We start from the raw sequence: 21,404 nt of genomic DNA, 5'->3' as shown, positions 1-21,404 counted from the left end.
TGAACTAGAATCTGTAAAATATAAATTTTGTTATACTATATTTATTTGTTTCATTACAAATTCAACAATGAAATTATTATTATTATTATTATTATTATGTAATTTTCTGTCTTCTGTTTTCGATGAGATATTTATTATTTTGAATATTATTTACACCATCAATTTGATGAAATTGTTTGATGATCTGAAAAATTATGAGTGATATCCTCATCAATTTGATGAAATTGTTTGATAATCTGAAATAATATTAATAATAATAAAATCAAAAATAAAATTATTGAACATAAAATTGTTAATGAAATTGAATAATAATCTGAAAAAGTATGGGTAATATACCCATCAATTGATCAAATTGTTTGATAATCTAATTTAGTTTAGGCAATGTACCCATCAAATTAAAACTATCTGACTGTTTTCATTTTGAGTATCATTTTACCCCATATGTTATAAAATCCAGCGATAACAGTAGGCGATTCATAAACAATTATATCAACAGCAACTATACGTCAGCGATTTTGTTTACTTTTACTGTATCCTCGTCAACGATATTTTTAGTTTTGCTTGCCACTCACATACTAGATTGCATCTAAAACGTTGAACGTTGATTGGAAGACTCATTATAATTTAAGTAGGTGGTAATTTAGCGACTACTTCAAAACACCAATAATAAATAGATATTTTTAGAAGTTTATATTCCTTTTCCTGTTGATCTTTTAATGACGTTATAGCAGCAGTTCCAACATATCTAAGTGCATCTGATTTTGCAACAGCTATGGCTGAAGCGGTTATTAAAGCTCGTATAGCTGCAAGAAGTGGAAATAAACTGCCTGTTTTAACTACGTCTTTAATGGCATCAGCAGAACGATCAACTTTAACACTGGTGTTTGACGGTTTGGCCTTATTGAAGTGCTTGAGTTGACGTTCAGTCAGTGATAGCTTATTTTGACCACCTTTCATCTGATATTTGTTAATGTTACTTTTGTTCCAGAATTCATATTTTGATACTGATTGTAGCTTTTTTAATTTGAGCAGGAGTCAGACTGACACTAACATGATGTTATGACATTAATAATATCATGAACGATTTAATTACATGTTTTCTAATGGGGCATAAATAACTCTCTTTGGTCCACCAACAACTTCAATTAACAATGCTTTATCACTGAGTATGACAGCGATTTCTTTGTAATTAAAACCGCCACCTGTGTTTACGCGAGCTCGAAAATGTATATCAACGACATATTGTCCAAATAAATCTATTTGTTCCAGAGACAATTCATAGATTGCATAAAATGTTGCAAAATCAAGTTGTGATATTTGAATATCAGAATCAGCATTTTGACCAGGCCCCATGAACGTCATTAAACGATGATATGCACGAACAGCATAATTTTGATTAAAATTCAATAATATATCTTCAGATGATTCTTGATGCCCGTTTACCCTTAATGAAACTTCATTATCTCCCACTTGGTCAAATATCATAAGACTGTGTGTTTTTGAATTTCTTCGTTCAACAGAATGAAAGGCAATAAATATATGTCTTGGTGCAAAAATACCTTGCTGTGATGCTATTTGCCATGTAAATAAACCGTCAGCTACGCTTTGAACACTACCTGTTGTCATCGTAAACCATGATAATTATGATTTACCGCCTGAATCCATAAAGGAAAGTAATTTTTATTCTTCAGGAAGCAATGGAGTCATTAATGGCATTCTTATGTTGCGTGTGTAGGCTCGAAAGAAACAGTAACACATGAAAGAGTGAAAACAAGAGGCTTCGAAAAAAATAAATAATTTTTCCCTGGAAAAATACTGTAAAAATAAAAAGAAATAAGAACTTACGCTTTTAAGAATCAAATCCAAAAATAATCCAAGAATAGTCCACGGATAAAATTATAGAAATCCTAATAATAAAATGTTTCTATGAATTCAAGTTTGAGTACCGACGAAGAATCCATGATGGAAGGCGATGACGTATGATGTATCCTCTTCAATGTTGTTGTCTACTTTTACTTGTAGAAACACAAGAAATAATTCTCCGGTTTTGGAAATCCAAATAAAATTTTTAATAAATGTTTTTGTTCAAGAATTTTGTATGAACACAAACATATTTCCAGAGAAAAGAATTAATCTTTTAGAGTCCAAATATCTGAAGAAATAATTAACATATAACTCGCAAACTGGCTTCATCAGAAAGAAACGACTTGCCAACAAACGTTTTTAAGCCCAGAATGAGATTATTTCTCTAATGGCTATACAGTAATTTTTAGAAGCAGAACGAGTATCTGTATAAGGGTCACGTGGTCATGTTTATATCACGTACTCTCTGCATGACCCTGACAAAAACCAATCATTTTACTCTAAGAGTCAAAGTTGTTTACTGCACTAAAATTATTTACAAACATATGGTCACGTATCCAATACAGCCTCGATCTGACCCTTATTATTTCCACAGTAAAGATAAATAGACAAAGAACATTTTGACGTGACTGTTACTAGGTTTGAATTAAGGTCGGGAACCAGGTCAGCTTAATATGTTTACAGAAATGAACAATCAAGGTCAAATTATTTTCAGGAAAGAGTGCGAGTTCCTAGTAAACAGAACTACACTATTTTGACATATAATGAAATTAAACAATAGAAAAATTTTAAAACTTACAAACAATTAAATCAGATATAAATTAGATCAAATATACCACAACAAAATTTTAAATAATACTACTTTGCCATCAGCAACTCCTGCAAAGATTGTATGTTTGGCTCCGAAAACGAACTTTTTAACATTTCTGCAAAATCCAAAGATATGTGACAACGGAATTGAGCATGAAAATTTTCTACGATCACCTTTCAACTTTAATCGACGAGTTATGGATCCTAATTAAAATTTGAGTTAGGTCTTACTATCACAAAATGACCAGCGGGTCTTTCTATTCCAGCTGGTTGTGAATCTCTTGCAGTGTCAAGTGCTGTTTCTACCACTAAATGTTGTCGGTCATCAGGATGGTTAAAAGTATCCTTGGCAAACATCATTGTCGGACCCGTTGATCTTGTATAATCATCTGAATATCTTGCTAGACATAATATTTGTAGCAATATCAACATTATCTTGAATTGATTCGATTTCTTTCCCCGCAACCTGACCATTACAGGTCCACATTGAGCATTATGTATCTTATTTTCTTGTCACTGATTTAATCGTATACGCTCAATCACTGTGATAATCATCAACGATTTCATCGATGACAGACCGATAAACATACATATCCATCATAAAGCCTGTAATTAATCGTTGACAAATATCAACTACTTCATTAATGATTTTTGGGGAAATATTGCCATCTCGTTTTCCACCAATCAGAATTTCTATTCGTTCAACATCGACAAGGACGTTGCTGGAACATGGAGTAATAATGCCACTTCCTCGAGTAGCAATACCACTTCCGGTTGTTTCTTCTTCCTCAATACGAAGTTGGCTGAATGGCCAAACTCCGAGTTGGGACTTTCGTCTAAATTCTTAGACTTGTTTCTCAAATTTTGAAAATTAATCTTTATATTTTTTAGTGATTTTAGGTATACCAGGGGACATTTGAAATACAAAAGAAATCCATTTTTTTCTGGAACACTGGCAGTGTTTGAATTTAATAATTTATCAAGATCGAGATAGCCTATTATAGCAACCTTTACAGTGTTTTCTCGAAGTAGTTTACGTCCTTCTTCGGTAAATCGGTCGTTTGGTTTTGGTTTTGGTTTTTGTCTTGACGTAACGAGATCCCTTACATCATTGACCTCCTCATGAACTTTGCCAACACTCTCAAGCACTTGTTGCATTTCTTCTTGTAATTGTGGTTGAGCAGCAGCTATTTCACCTGGAAGTTCTCAAATAATCTTTCTGCTTTTCTTCAGTTGCTTTAGCGGTTTGCTCCGACATGGGAAGAAGAGTTTTGGTAGCCTCTGTAACTCGTTCGGTAGGCTTCGTAATCGGTTTAAATAATTGTTCTAAACCCTCTGCAAATTCCACCTGAGACTCCCGACGCGCTTGTAATTTTTGTTTGACAGAATCACTGACGGGGAGATAATTGTAATCGTCTTTAGTCGCTCACGAGCTAATCTAGCTGTGCGAGATTCCATTATTGATATAACACTGATTAAATTACTCACACGATACAGCATCATGGAGGGTTCGACCACAGATGAGAGTCCCGATTGGTAAACAAAACATATACAAATTTTGAAAAGCACGAACGACAAAGATAAAGTAAGAAAATAAACTAACCCAATTAGAGAAACTCTCGGCTTTGGTTAGATGCTTCGGTTTGACGTTATTACTTTAAAGCAAGAGGTGTGTTCACACTCTCTGCTGATGATGAGCTTTGTAAGTAGTTTGATGCTTTGTAGCTAGTTTTTAATCATTTGTGCTTGTCACGCTTGACCTTACGTTTTAACTTGTATGTATATGTTGTTGCTTGGTCTTGCTGTTGCCACATTTTACTGTGCCATACTATCAGATGTCTTGAGCTTTGTAAATTTGTCTAACATTAATAATTACATGGCATCCCTTTACTATTATTTTTCAAGTGTATTGTATCTTTCATACGATGTAAATTAAACAATTGTCATAAATGAATTATGGCTTGACGATGTGTTTAATAAGTTTTTGTTTTTGTTTTGTTGCTAGTACGTAACTATTTGTCATCTTGTGATTGACATTCTTTGTTTGATGTATTGTATTGTTTGAATTGATCAAGGTTGAGTTTTGGTCTTGCTATGTCAGGCGTACGTAACTTATTCTACCGCTAATATTCCAACAGCTTGCACAATCATGAAAAACGGAATCATTATATCATAACTTACTGTATCGTACACCATCATTCATATATGATGTTGTTTGGCATATCACCAGACGTATCTTCTGGACTTTTAAACATGTCTTCTAGACTATTAGGGGTAAGAATTAGGACAACTCAGAATCGTCTTTGATAAATAAGACAATCTGCTTTGTGATAGCGTTATAGGATTCTTTAAATGTCAACCTCTTATTCAATCTCGCAATAGCCTCACTAATATCAAGTTGTACTTTTAGTATGCTCACTTGTTTCCTCCGTGATTCTTGATTATTTCGAATGATGAAAGATTCGCTTGTTTTCCTAATGTAGTCGCTAGAAATTCGCTGTGTCCAAATAGTCTTTGTTGAAATGAAGAGGACTCTAAAAAAATTCCACGATAGGTTTGTTAAATTATAAACGTCTCCACTTTGGATGTTTACTTCTTTATTTAAGGCAGTGAATCTGTAAACTGTTAATATTACATCAGATGTCTGCCAACATCATAAAGTCATAAAGAAGGTATGGCTGTCTGTAAGTATGGTACTTGATCAAAGAACGTATTTTAGATTAGAGAGCAAAGCAAATTATATGTGTGGGCAGATCATGATTGCAAATTGTACTGAATTCGATAATACTATATGGAAGGTAGCTAAATATCCTTAAATGGACGCATGCCTTTGCATGCGTTGACACGAACATGATAAAATAAGGTTGATTTCATCAATAAATTATCAAGCGTGCTCTGTCAGTTAACCACTACTCCATGTAGAGCTGATCTATCAAGAAATTAGTACATGTAAAGCACCGAAGTTATTAGATATATAATTCTTTAATTCTTATCACGGATATGATTGTATCGCTTCATAGGAATGGTTTTATAATTGATATGTTTTTTTAATTATTTTAAACTGGTTCCATCTTTCCCGTATTACATAATCATGAAACCAATGCCCGAATTTCTAATGCAAGTGTATTGTTTGGGAAACTACATATACATTTGTTTATAAAGCCTTTGTATTGTCTACGCTGCTGTAACCTTTATGGTGTACAGAAGTCATGCCAAGAAGCGGAACCATTTACAGTTAGGCTGCTTGGGGAAACCGATGAGGATAAAATATCAGGACAGGATCCCAGACAGTGAGGTTCTCAGACAGATAGTGCAAGCATGCACACCATATTAATACGATCACATTTAAGACGGGCAAGTCATGTTACCAGGATGCCAGCGACTACTAAAGAAGATCTTCTACGGCGAGCTAAAGGAGTGAAACCGATCTCAGATTGGTGAGATGAAACGATTAAAAAAACACATAAAGTGACACGTAAAACACTTCAGCATTGATCCTTCTTGGGATAGTCACGCATGCGATTGCTCCACCTGGCGGAGTCTCATCCATACTAGAGCTGCAGACTTTGAACGGAGGAGAATGGCAAAGGCAGTGCAGCAGCGCTGGCCTAAATCGACCTACCAATCTACTCTCAAACTCACAGAAACCTTTCCAGCTGGTGATATCATAGCCATCTTCTAATTGGAGGGACGAATTACACAATCATTTTAAAATGTTATATCCGACTCGAGAGAACAAAGTCCAATACTCTTAATGAAATAATTTGACATGGATCAAACTATATCATTTCAGATAAGCATTGAACACATGTATTTGCCCCTTAAATTGGTTAAAGTTTCAGGCATTAGGCATTAATATGGATTGTGATTGTTTGGCACCCTCGTTCAGAGGTCTGTACGTCGAAGACTATGTGTGTGTTTGTACTGAACGGAATAATTTGTGTTCTAAATAGTCATTTTAAACAACATTCACAACAATGCAGTACAAAATGATAAAGGCTGATGAAGGTAACTAGAAAACGCAAATAACAAATGCATAAAATGATAAATATATTCAGCTGGAGCAGAGAGAGCGATTGTAACAATACAAAATAGCTATTGTTCTGTTTACTTCTGGCAAATGTTAAAAGGTGTCTAATGCGTTAAAACTAAAATGTAATGCTAGTCGCCTATAGGGTTTATAACTCGTTCATTATGGTTAGTGTGAGATAGGTTCCATTTGACCTCTTAAAATATTTTTAAATTTCTAAGAAAAACCTGCGTTCGAATATTTTCCACAAACTATGAAAGACGACACCAGGACCAAAGTAAGAAAGGAAGGCGTTCAAATGCTAGGGATCAAATGCTAAATTTCTACGAAATTTAATTAGTTGGTTTTGGCAATCAAAATAAATATACCTGCTTCCTGCATGCTGCATACATAATGTTGTAATGGAGAGGAAAGTGTAAGTTTTACAACTTGTTCCGATCCTTTGGCCTTAAAATAGGTCCATTTTTTGGCAATAAAATATTCTTAAACTAAACATGAACTAAAAACAAGAGAGCTCTGAGTGTCGAGTGTAATCTCGTAACATTTGAATATAAAAAATTATAACGTTCAGATAATCTTTTTGTATTAAAAATGAAAGGAAATGTTTGGTTGATTCGTTAATGAAACTGTTCTGTGACTGAAACAAATGTGACGAATTACGTATTTCTTGTGTCAAATTAATAATTGAACAGAACAATCAATTAAAAATATATTTCAAGCTGACTCACAATTTAAATTTAACTGACCACATCTTTGACTATTAGGTAAATGTATGGAGCAGATGTATCCACCATACAAGAGGTCACTTTGACTTTAGGTCTAGTTTATGACATACGTAGTTATGTTAAAGCAATATATTATTTATTCCTTGTCAAATTAAAGGTACACTTTGGTCAAAGAGTGTTGCAGCAGATAACGATAAAGCGTATGGCAAAAATTGAAAGACAAAGGAAGAGAGAAGTAATAATGTGAAGAAGGGAAAAACAATTTAAAAAGATAATACAGCAACACAAATTAGTGTATATTCCCAGGTTAAGCTTTGTAAGATTTTTTTCTCTTGAAGCTGCTGAATCCAGAAGTCTGCGCTTCGAACATTATTTTATAGATGAGCCTGTAAATAAATAAATAAATAAATAAATAAATAAATAAAAATAATGAACTGTAATCAATATCTGTATTTACAATCGGAGCTGTTGCATGGATTAGAGTAGGTATCGTTTATAAACACTGGGAACAAATTTGCTAATTTGCATGCAACATACAAATAAGCTTGTATGATCTGATGAGTTCTACCGATCAACTTCAGTATAATTATCAGGTTGCTGCTCCACATACGAAATCACGCAACGTCAGTATAATTATCAGGCTGCTGCTCCACACACGAAACCACACAACGTCAGTATAATTATCAGGTTGCTGCTCAACACACGACGTCAGTATAATTATCAAGTGCTGCTCCACACACGAAACCACACAACGTCAGTATAATTATCAGGTTGCTGCTCCACACACGACGTCAGTATAATTATCAAGTGCTGCTCCACATACGAAATCACGCAACGTCAGTATAATTATCAGGTTGCTGCTCCACACACGAAACCACACAACGTCAGTATAATTATCAAGTTGCTGCTCCATACACGACGTCAGTATAATTATCAAGTGCTGCTCCACACGCGACATCACACAACGTCAGTATAATTATCAAGTTGCTGTTCCACAAGCGACATCACACAACGTCAGTATAATTATCAAGTTGATGCTCCACACTTAAAATCGCACAATTTAACTACAATTGCCAAGCGACTGTTCCAAACACGGAATTACAAAAGGTTAGTAAAATTACCAAGCAGTTGTTCCACACACGAAACCACACAATGTCCGTACAATTACCAAGTGGATGTTCAAAGCACGAAATCAAACGTCAGTAAAATTACCAAGTGACTGTTCCACACACAAAATCACACACGGTAGGTACAATTACCAAGTGGCTATTCCGCACACAACATCATACAATGTCAGTACAATTATCAAGTTGCTGTTCCACACTTCAAATTAAACAACGTCAGTACAATTACCAAGTGGCTGTTCCACACACGAACTTACAGAACGTCAATACAGTTACCTTGTGGCAGTTCAACAGATGAAATCACACAAGTGCACACTAATTCGGATGTAATATTATCGAGGAAGGGTAAACTAGCAACAGACGACACATTGACGACGGAGAAAACCCACAATACTAAGCAGTGTAAAATTTACAACAACAGATATCTATTAGTAATGTGGTTCCTTTAGCCGTTGTTTCTTTAAAACAAGATATTTACACTGTACGATTCTGCGAGTTGCCTTAACAGCTGGATCTTAACAAAAAAACAGAAGAAGGAAAAATTGAAGAAGAAAACAAAATAGGAAAAAATAATAAAAAACAACAAATAGGCGAACTGGTACACCATTTTATATCACATAAGAATAACACAAATGTAAGTAACAACACCTGGTAATTATTAAATCTATTAATGTGGCATCATTAAAATGTTTAGCAATTAGCCGTCTTGGTATTTTTTTAAAACATTCTGAAAAAATATGAGGAAACATTTAAGAGCACGAGAATGTAACCTTTTTATCATATTACTGTTACGAGACTTAAAATGTTAAGATAGTAGGTTATGATAACATGTACAAACAGATTATAGTTTGACGTTGTAAAAGCTTCCTGTTGCACGACTGAAATACTCTATATCAGGTGATTCTACAGCATGCATACATAGGACATTTCAATAGTATGTTGTTTGATTAGAGGTATAGCCCCTTTGGTATTGGCCACAGTAACTATATTTTTGTAAATAAAGTAGACCGTCTCTTTTCGAGAGTAAACCATCCAAGTCCATCCTGTTTTTCAGACATATATCAACAGTGCGAAAAATATTCATCACCCAACATGCGACATTTATCTCTTTGATGTTTGTTTTATAAATTAGGCCGACCGCTCCTTTGGCCTAGTGGTTAGAGCGTCCACCTCGGATGCGGAATTGTTCGAACCCCGGCCGAATCATATAAAACACTTATACATTTTTTTTATTAACATATGCTTTGCTAGGCGCTCAGCATTAAGAGGTTAATCTTGCGACTGGTCTGCCTGGTGTCAGGAGATTGTGATTGGGTGGGACACCATGATACATGTCTGCGGCATGATGCCCAAGTGCTAGACATCACTATAAACTGCCACAGTGCAGACATCGTAGCGATATGACTGAGACATTGTTAAAGTAAAAAATCCAAATTACACACACACACACACACACACACAAACACACACACCTTTTTGCTATTAATACGAATCTAATTTGGGAATCGTAGTAGCTCAGATGGTAGAGTGTCGATAGCGTAGGATGAATACCTGACAGGGGCAGGCCAACCTGGGTAGGCCGCCTCAGTGTGCCCACGAGAAAGGCACTTAGCTCCCATTTCCTCGGCATGATATAGTCAATAATATGCTAAATGTGCCGTCGAAACCCACAGAACAATCCTATTTCGAGAATTCATACCTTTCCAATGAAAACAAACATATTCCGAGATTCACATATATTCTTTGTTTGCTTATTCATGTTTATTGCATTCAGTGCGTTGTTTCCCTTTGTGAGCATAAATCGTTAATTGCGTAACCGAAAGGAGATGACATATTCTAACACCACGTGGATGATCTTATCAACCCTTGCAAGCCATAATTTAAAATCATGTTCTACTCTGGACTTATTGTCACCCGAGAAAACACGAAAATAAATTTTAAAAACGTTTAGATGGTGTATTTAGCGTGTGGCGGATTGAACTGTGGTTTCAATCAGTAAAATCTAGATGTGCCTAAGAACTGCAGTTTTTCTGAAGCTGAAATTTTCCGATTTTGAAACAATAGCTTATAGAACACAATTATTTGATTTCTTTATAATTGAAGGCCCTAATTTCAGAATATCGATAAGAACACTTATTTTACTTTGTACACATACACATCTCCAAAATCCAAAATCACATCACATCACATCACCAAGACAGAAAAGGAAAAAAAAAACACGTCTTTAAGTTTGGTAGACAAGATGACACGGTTAGTTTTATCTGATCTTTTCAACATTAAATAACGTTGGTGTGGGTATCGAGCTGAAGGCATTCTTACGACTTTCAACCAGTTTTTCATGCATTGTAAAAACAAATACGAGGTACAAAGTGGGTATCTTCCGCACTCCCATAACACAAACGCATTATTGATAGATTTAGAAACACCTAAACACTCTTTACAAAAATTGTACTGCACAATTTCAATATCTCTACTAAATTCATGTCCCCAAATTTCTCACCCATAGCAAGGAATTGTTTTTATTACCGATCAAACATTTAAAATGCTTCCTCTTCACTACAGCAGCCGAATCATTTCTGATAATTCTAAATATTTGAAGTTGTTTTCTTTGCCTGAGCTTCTAGTACCTGCTTTGCTTTCGTCCTAACCAAGTTTTGGGTGAAAAACACACCCATGTACTTGTAATAAGGTACCCATTCAAAACGACTTTCTTTGGAACATCACACATCATTTTGCTTGAGATGTCTCCCATTTCTGAAAACAATGATTTTAGTTTTACTGAGATTGATAATCATAATAGTTTTATCACAGAAACGTTCGATAACATTTATTTGGTTCTGAAGTAGATTTACTGTATCGGCGTAATTAGCCACTTCATTATAGGTTTTAATCACTGTAGAATCTAAGATACTTCACTGGAATACAGTTTTGGAAATCATCAGCCATTCAACTTCTTGAAAACGTTTAAAACTCTACCTCTACTGCTGATAAGTCCTTGTTTGCAAATAAACAGGAAAATGTCCAATTATGATGGGAAATGCTTGATCCTTTATGATTTATGTCTGTAACAAATTGGTATATTATAAAAAGGATATTTTTTTTGAACATCCAAGTTATACCATACAACATTGTTTAATGTTTTGTGAAACGCGAGCACTATGATCAATTTATTTATATGAATATTAATCGCTTATAAGACGGCTGATTTGAGTATTCACGGAAATCATATGGCTAATTACGTTACACTAAGTGTATACGTATTACAATAGGTAATGTACTTACGAAACATATGAAACATAACAGTAAATTTAAAAAGGCTTGACAAGGAAACTTTCAATCAAAATTTATAGAAAATTCTCAAAACAGAAACTGATACTATCTTTTGTCGAAAATATTGTGTCATTGACTACATGATGGACTATTTAACTATTAGTACAGGCTCATTATGTATTGATACAGGCACATGTCCCAGTTGTAAAAACGTGATTGATGAACACTATACGCAGAGTTATCTCCATGTGTTCTGTACCCTTAATGTATTACCTGTGGCTTACACGTGGTTTTAATGAAATTAATACGAACAATGTTTTTCGGGAATAATTGAAAAGTTCACACTAGTCTTTGTCCCAAACATTTGAATTGCTTAACATATCATAATGTGTACGCAGAAAACTTAAAGTTCGTATTGTTTAACACAAAAAAGGACTACTTATGTATTAGTTGGATTGAACAATATGCGTAAGTAATGATAATCACACACACACACACACACACACACACACACACACACACACACAGTTAGATGAGGTTGTTCAGTAGAAGATCGTCGCAGTCAATAACTCCTTTTAATGTACAAAATGGTGAGTGATGAAAAGAAGAAAGGTATGTCCTTTCCTTTTCCACCAACCCTTATGATCATGATATGTATAGAACTCGTTAAGATATCAGACATGTATCAAGCGAGAACTGTTTTGCTTACATTTATACATAAGCTTAAAGCCGCAGACTACTTTCGAATTATGACAAATGAATAATTCAACACCTTATTTGTCCAAATCTGTGAAGGTTTAAGATTTGTGCGAGTCATTTGGCCATGTTGAAGCAACCATAAATACAGACTGCGTACGTACATTCATACATAGATCCATGCATGCATGCATACATACATACATACATACATACATGCATACATACATATATACATACATACATACATACATACATATATACCTAAGTACGTACGTACATTTGTTATGTATATACTGTTTGGTAGGTTTGATTCTCTGCTTTAATCTGCGATATTAGCATAACAATAATAGGCATAATTAGAAAGATTGGTGGGTAGGGGCAAATATCATTAGTATGAAGTCACTCCTGTCGGAGACCGCTCCGGTGGAATAGTGGTTAGAACGTCCGCCTCGGATGCGGGAGGTCGTGGGTTCGATCCCCGGCCAAGTCATACGAAAGACTTACAAAAATAGTACTAACAGTTGCTTTGCTTGGTGCTCAGCATTAAGAGGTTAGTGTTAGGACTGGTCGGCCTGGTGTCAGGATAATGTGACTGGGTGAGACATCATGCTACATGTATGTGACATGATGCCCCAGTGCTAGATATCACTATAAATTGTCACACTGCATACATCGTAGCGATATGACTGAAAAATAATTAAAGCTACGTTAAAATTCTAAATCACACACACACTCACTGTTATCGGAGTAGACAGAGGTGGCAAATACAATCTTTTTTATTTTTCATCTTTACACAGTTTTATTGTCAGAGACCTCGTGAGAATCATAAGAAACCTACACTTTTTATTTTATTTGCCGAAATCTGTCAGGGTTTATATTTCGGAGTTAGGCGAGAAATTTAGTATGACCATACATATATTTAACAGAGTTTTCAAGAAATATCGATAAGTTTAATGCAGGGCTACGGTGAAGAAAGTCAGGAATGTTCTTTCATTATACCTCAACCCTATTGGTTAAGGGTAATATATATGCTTTGTTAAGATGTCAGACTAGCGTGTAGGAGAACATATCCCCGGACAAAATCCCCATAGGACAAAATTCCCCAGGACTAAATCCCCCACCAATGCAAAATGAAAAATAGGAGATAATCATCATTGTAAACAAGAATTAGTCTGAGATGGCATTAAAATTGAATGTAATTATGGATTTTCATGTTTATCTAATCAAATTATGTCTTTGGTTTTCAATACTTCACAAAGTATACCAATATTGGTCAAATACAAAATTATTCGGCATATATTTCACCTTTATGACCATAATGCTCATTCTCAACGAAAATTGAATATATAGAAATGAACGTGTTATAAACATCGTGGAAGGATTTAGTGCAATGGATTAAAAGTGTGTGTTCTCATGAGTTTGAATACGAGCTGCTAAAACATATGCGCGCTAAATTAGTCTTTAGGTCAACGTATAATTAGGTATCTTAATCTCCTATTATGTTAAGATATAAAGATAACCTGTACACTATACACCATTTACCAACTCAAAGGAAACCGTGTGTGTTTGAATGAGTTAGATTTTTAACGTAGCTTTAAAATATTTTCAGTCATATCGCTACGAAGTCTGCAGCGTTGCAGTTTATAGTGATGTCTAGCTCTGGGACATCATGTCGCAGACATCAGCTGTTAGTAACATTGTATTAATCTTTGGTATGACTTGGCCGGCGTTTCGAACCAGCGACCTCTCGCATCTGAGGCGGACCACTAGGCCAAGGGAAACCAAAATGAAGCTTTCAAGGGCACAAGTCGACCCAAAAAGATCATTTGTGATGTTTTAAGAAGTTTTTAAACAGCTAAAGTTAACTAGGGAGGGGATTATATCTTATCTTTCAATTTTATTCGTCCTGTGGGATAGAGTCCTAGGGGGATTTTGTCCTGTAGCATTTTGATTGGGTGGGATTTTGTCTGTACCTGGTCGCACTATTGTCCGGCCATTAATGATTTACTCATGGGTAGCTGCCGGATGTGAGCTAGAAGACGCGCTATTGTAACGATATTGAATAGGTGCAAGCAAGGTTAATAATATCCGGAAGAACGCTTCACTTTGCGTTGAATAATATTGAATGCATTGTGTTCAAATAATATATATATATATATATATATATATATATATATATATATATATATATATATATATATATATATATATATATATATATATATATGAGTAAACAAAATCAAGTATACTTATATCTTGTTTCAGAATATAGTTTATGTTCGTATAAATTTGCTATATTTAGTAGATTAACCTTGGTAGGAACATAAATCATTATTTGATGCCCCTTTGTTACATATAAGCGTATATGTATGTACAGAGAAACTTCTAAAATCTGAACACAAAGGACCGACAGTAATATACGCTTTTTAGAGAGTTCTATTTTCAGATTTCGGAAAAGGTTAGGTATAGATGCACTTTCAACATTGACTTTACAATAAGATTAAAACACGTAGCATCCTATTGTATGTCCTATAGGTCTTCTTGCGTCAATATCTTCGAGATTACAAACGTCGAACCTTGATTTTATTCTCCACGCTAACTCTGACAACGATATGCCATCAGCATCATCCACATCATCCTTAGCTTTCAGAATCTAATCCGATAACAATATCATGTCATCCTCATTGCAGTCGGTACTAAATCTAACAAAATGGAAGCACTTCTAACATGGTTGAGGTTTTATTTGATGTTAAGAACAGCCAATCAATTGCACCATATCCACTTATGTAACAGAAATGCAGAATTAACTAAGACCTAATACGATCAGATTTTTGTGAGGGTATTTGTATCATTAACTTACAGTAGCGATCCTTTTAAACACGGATTGCGCCATTTTGTTCTGGCACATGCATATGCGACGTAATATGTGGAGGGAGGAAAGGTTATGTACTTTTTCAGGACAAATCTGTCCTAATATGACGTACAGAAAATAATCATTTTTTAAATTTTATTTTTCATTTCGCGAATTTTACTTAAAATCCAGTCAGGGATTATTTTAGAATGTATGCAATATTTTCTGTTATAATTTAAAGTAACAAGCAAATTGATTTTTTCTAGTTTGCTGAAAGCACTAAGGCTTTTTATATTTGCCAATAACTAATGGTGTTCGATTAGAGACGGCATGTCTCTCCTTTGCGCTGTTCCCTCAGTCAGCAGACTTCTCCTTTTCTTACTTAGTGGTGTTTAGTGCAATACATGATAGTATGAACCAGCATAATCTTTCCTTACGTTTATACCATACGTGAATACAGGAGTTCTTTGTTTAAAATGTTCATTTTCGAATAGATTTTAGTCAAGGTTATTTCCTTTAAACTTCTCTTTATCTCTGTGACATGAAAATTTGATTTAATAGCTGATCTTTAATTGCTAACAAACTCTAGAAAAGACAATATAGCCTGCAGCACTTCATACCAGATCTTATGAGACATGTACATGTTTTAAAGAGATCGCACTGTCAAGTACAAAGGCAGCAAATTGTTTTTAATAACAAACCATTCTGATGATTATGTACCTTCATCTTTAGAATACAAAATACCCAGCGATACTTAACGCCTTTGAGGACCACGACTGTTTCGACATGATAACGAAGAATTGTTATTACACTTTGAGCAGATTGCAGCAAATATTACTGTCTCTAAAGAATCTATTCATATTTAAGTGGTTACAAAAGCTCAGACTACATGCAAAGAGTGGTGTATGTTCAGGGTAGGTTGTACAACTGTCATAAAACTGAAACCTGTATGCCAAACATCAGCTCAGCAGCCTTCCCATTCACTTATCATGAGTATCTGCTGTCCTCATGTAAATTAGTCCACTATCAGTGCAACAAAATGAGGGTGTGGCCACAAGAAAGTAGCTTTGCAGGGATATGTTACTGAAATGTCCCATTTATATGAAAATTTTGAAATGACTGATTGTGGATTTGTCATCTATCCAACTTTCCTTGCATGGGTGCTTCACCTTATTCTTTTGTAAAATATGATTGGTGTGGCGAGGGATACATCGATAATAAATGCCCATTCTGTGTGAGTTGAGAAATTGGTTGATGCTACAGACTCAGAACTCATGCTTGCATAATATACAACTGAAAAGGACACGTAACTGTTATTATCAAGCTCGGTGTCAGCTATTTGTTTGTGGGAAAGACTTCTGTCATTTCATTGTTTGGACTGAAAAAACTATCGCTGTTAAAGAATAGAGCCTAATGAAGGAATTCAGTCCTCTGCATTAGAAAAGGCAAACCGATTTTTTCATCAGCTCATTTACTTTAGCTAGTGGGAGGTCTTACTGAAAGCCTGTTCAAAATGAACATATAAAAATGTTTTGTGTGAAACGTTATTTTCGAGGCAAGTAAATATTATTAACTATGCTGACAGTATAGAAAACAGTGGTGGTATCATCTGTGCAAGTCAAACAATGCAAGACGTTGAAACTGATTCAGTTACTGGGTGTGATAATGCAGATTTTTTTTTCAAGTTGTTTAATTTTGAATGCGTTAACTGAACATAGTACCAAAAAGATCATACTGCTTCACGTGTCGTTCTCTAGTAGAAGTTAGAAAGACTATAAAATCCAAGACATTCCTAAAAATAGTTGCGATTTTTTTGTCACATTACAAGATGTATTGTGTTCATGTATCTCAACACATATTTGCTATTAACTAATATGAATGGGAAAAATCAAATCTAGTTATGAACCTGTATTTATTTCGGCGTTGTTCTGAGAATTGTTCAGTGACAGACCTTTTAATACTTACTTAAGCTTTTGAATCATACGTAATCATAAGGAATGGGCAAAATGGATGATAGTAATATTGACAATATAAACGTATTGTAATAAACACTGTAGAATAATACTAAATGATACATATATATTGATCACTTATTAAACCAATATTAAAATAGTTGCTCTTGAATCATTTAATCTGAATATGACTGCTAAATTCTATTCAAATTCATTAGAATGTATATAAAATCATTGTATTTAAAAACTAATGAACAATATTTATACCAAGTACAATCGCATAGTCCATATATTCCCCAATTACACTCGTATAGTAATGTATGTACCAAATACACTCATATTATTCACTTGTGTACCGAGTACGCTCATACGGTCCATATATTCCCTGGCTTTCAATCAATCGTACAGATATTTAATGTGACTAACAATGAAAGCAATTTAGTATACTGGTATCATCATTGGCAGTTTTCAAATGCAAATATTAATATGATCAGATGTGCACAACATAACTTAATTAAATGGTACAACAAATCCACACAAATTAATTAGTGCAAATCAGACAGTAGTAATTGTTTTCAAAAACAGGAATGTCATCTTCAGAACGTATGCCATAGTCTATAGGAAGTGTATCTATGTACTAGTTCCTCGACGGGCAAATGATGAATTCTTAAATGCGATATTTTATAGATGTCTCAAGCTCCAGATGTGGAGACATGTGTTTATTGTCTCTAGTAAATGCAGGAAGGTTTGCCTCAGCACGTCTTAGTCCAACACATTATTTTATATTCAATTTACGGTCAGCTTAAACTATATCACTTGGGTTTAATTTAACAAAAAATCCAAAACATTTTTAATGGATTTTCAATAGTATAGCCTCCTCATGCATGTGACAGAATGATGTAAACTCCCTGATGTGTAGTACCAATTATGTATTTTATTATGTTTTGATGTTTGCATGAGGACCAGGCGGATGCTCTTGCATTGAGATTGGATGGGAGCTAAATGAACACCTCAAAACAGTATATAATTATAGTAACGTTTGAGCCAAATGAGTTCCTAAATACCATAGCCATCGTTTTTCGGAGCTGCTCCATGTCTAGCCAGAAAATTAAGAATTGCAATCGTGAATAAAGGACACTCATCAATGGAAAACAACGCTCTTGAAACAGTTGTTTTAGACACATTGAATCTGTATACTAAATCCTGTACCGGAACGTTCAGTCTCATCTTCATAAACATAAAAATTAGCTTTATGAAATTTAGACAAAGAACACTTTGAGGAGTCCTTAATGTTGCCTTCTTCTAATTTTCACACAACCTTTAAGATTACGGATGTTGGTAAACTTGTAATAATATTTCATCTTTGTATAATTTCCAATGAAGGACGTTTAAATTAATTCAGTTGCAGATTTCGGCTGTACTCTAATGTTAACATGTTTAGTTCATTCATTAGGTCTCTTTTGAATATAATTTTTTCATTAGAATTTACAAAAGTGTTTACCCATTAAATAGAACTTGCACTTATCTTGAGAATCGTTTTCAAGAACAACTGAAAGATCATCAAAATCAACATTTTCCTCTTAAACTTCTGACGAAACGTTAAACAAAGCACGTGCGGCATCATAGACCTCTTTCTTTTCTTTTTTTTTTTTTTTTGGAGTGGTGATGACTGTGCAATTATGTTTCGCTGATCAGCTGTACATGTATGTGTATCATTTGTGAATCCAACATGACTAAAGGGTGCCCAGACTGGGTTTCTTTCACCGTAAACTACGGCAGATTTACATGAAAACATATTAAGTAGCATACGTAAAACGATGACGTTAAATATTACTATGTATTGCTTAGAACTGCAGTTCCGTTACATTTATTTTTCCTGACGTAGAAATAGGATATGTTCAAACATGGATATATTTCAATACGGAATACAGAACGTGTACTGCTGAATGATAATACGCATGCAATATATTCAAACTTTTTATATAATTGCTTCAATAATCCCCTGTATCTTCTATCTTGAAAAATAAGTGAAAATCATCCAAAATATGACAATAATGTATTTCGTGTGATAGTATTTTCATTTTATATGTACATGTACCACAACAACAGCACATATACATGCATATACGACACTGTCACAATTGCAACGTTGTTATACTGATGTACATTAAGACAGAAAAGAATTTTGTAAACTGAAAATGAGCCGAACGTATTTTGGAATGCTTGATGTGAAAAAAATTGAACTTATTGGGACGATCTAACCAGAGGGATTGGCTTACATCACTCAACTGTCTCGTCTTGTTTCCTTGATTTGTATCTCAGACGGGATGGAATAAAATGATTTCTTATCACGACCTCGTCCGTTATGGCAGCCAACAACACTGCATGTATTTACCATGATTAAACTAGCAGAATAAGCTCAATAATTGTATATAATTATTATATGACGCGTGTTATCCCTAAGCACTTGACCATTAATATGGCGGACCGGAAGTTGCAAATACCCACTTGCTTAGGATTGAGAATTGACTATTGTGAAGGTTTCATTTCATCAACAACTTTAGGCTTTGAGATCATTTATATTTCACCTGTATTAAATGCATTCACTTGACAAATTACTCTAGCTGAACTGGTTAACCGTTACACCCAGATTAACACAAGACATTGTGCATCAATTTGTCAGTTATAGGATTAAACATAATTTGGCGCTTCTTATAGCGTGTGATCAGGTCCATACATCCGGCCTTTGGAGGTAGGGTTAGAATGAATTTCTAAGAATGATTCCGATAATATAGTCGGTATCCAAAATAACGAGGTTCCGGTTCGAAGAGGTTTTCAAACACAGAATGTATAAGAGTAATCTGTATAAAACACAAATGGTACGTTATAGAAAATTCCAGATTGGAGAAGATCAGGATTTCAGACGTTCCTTGTTTAAATATACCATACTCATGCACATTTCTTTTGTTCTTAGATTTTTGGCAACGCTCCAGTGGCGAGGATATCAGAGAGTCCGCCTCGTCCGTCTGATGTCGTGAGGTCGCGGGATGAAACCCCGGCCAATTCATACCTAAGACTTATCAAACTGGTATTAACAACTGCCTCGCAATACCGTCAGAATTAAGAGATTAGTGTTTGGACCGGTCCGGCTGGTGTCATAATACAATGACGGGGAGGGAATATATGCTACATGTATGCGACTTGATACCCTAATGTTAGATAATACAACAAATTGCCACTGACTGAACAATTGTAAAAGCCACTTTACAAATCCAAGTCGCACACACTTTGGTGTTTGAACATACTAAACAGTCAGAACTATTCAGGGCAATAAGGTTTCATCAAATTTGGATTCAAACGGTAGTTGTGAAGATTACATTTTCATGAAATACACTGCTGACATTAACACTAAATACCCTTTTTAAGTTGTGACTATTTTTTGTGATACAAACGTGTATATAAAATTATTGGGACAATATTTGCATTTTGTTGTAATGTATTTAAAATGACATATATGTCACCAGAAAAGAAAACATTTCGATTTCCACTTTTGTTTTAAATTTTAGACAGCTGTCAAAAAGAGAAGAAGAAGTCAGAAGGTATGATGACTATGCTGTGTTGATGGATCAAGTTAAGAACATTTGTTGCCACTAATATTGTCTGCGTTAGTCAAAGTTTGATTCTGGTCATTACTCCAAACTGATACGAAGAAAGAAGTAAATAAAGCATGAAACTTAAAGGTTTTTAAATTCGCTTTCTGTTTACTGTTGCTATTACTAGTCATACATACATATTAGTTTAATAATGTACATCCCTTTCTTGACCTAAAGATGAATAAATGAGACAATTTCAAAATGAGCACTCCGTCCAAACTGTAGGAGATACATGCATCTAACATTTGAATAAACATGGTCACTTTTAAATTGAAAGATTCAAATATTCAATGTCTATTTATGGATAGAGATTTGAGAAAAAATATATAAATATCCTACTTGGGTAGTTGTTTTATTGTTGCATATATAAATATATCCAACGATTAATGAACTAGATGAAATATAATTTTTGGATTAATTAAATTGT

Source organism: Sinohyriopsis cumingii, chromosome 6, assembly GCF_028554795.1.
Source record: "Sinohyriopsis cumingii isolate HCF-2022 chromosome 6, ASM2855479v2, whole genome shotgun sequence".
In the NCBI taxonomy this organism is placed as follows: domain Eukaryota; kingdom Metazoa; phylum Mollusca; class Bivalvia; order Unionida; family Unionidae; genus Sinohyriopsis; species Sinohyriopsis cumingii.
This window is presented reverse-complemented; position numbering follows the sequence as displayed.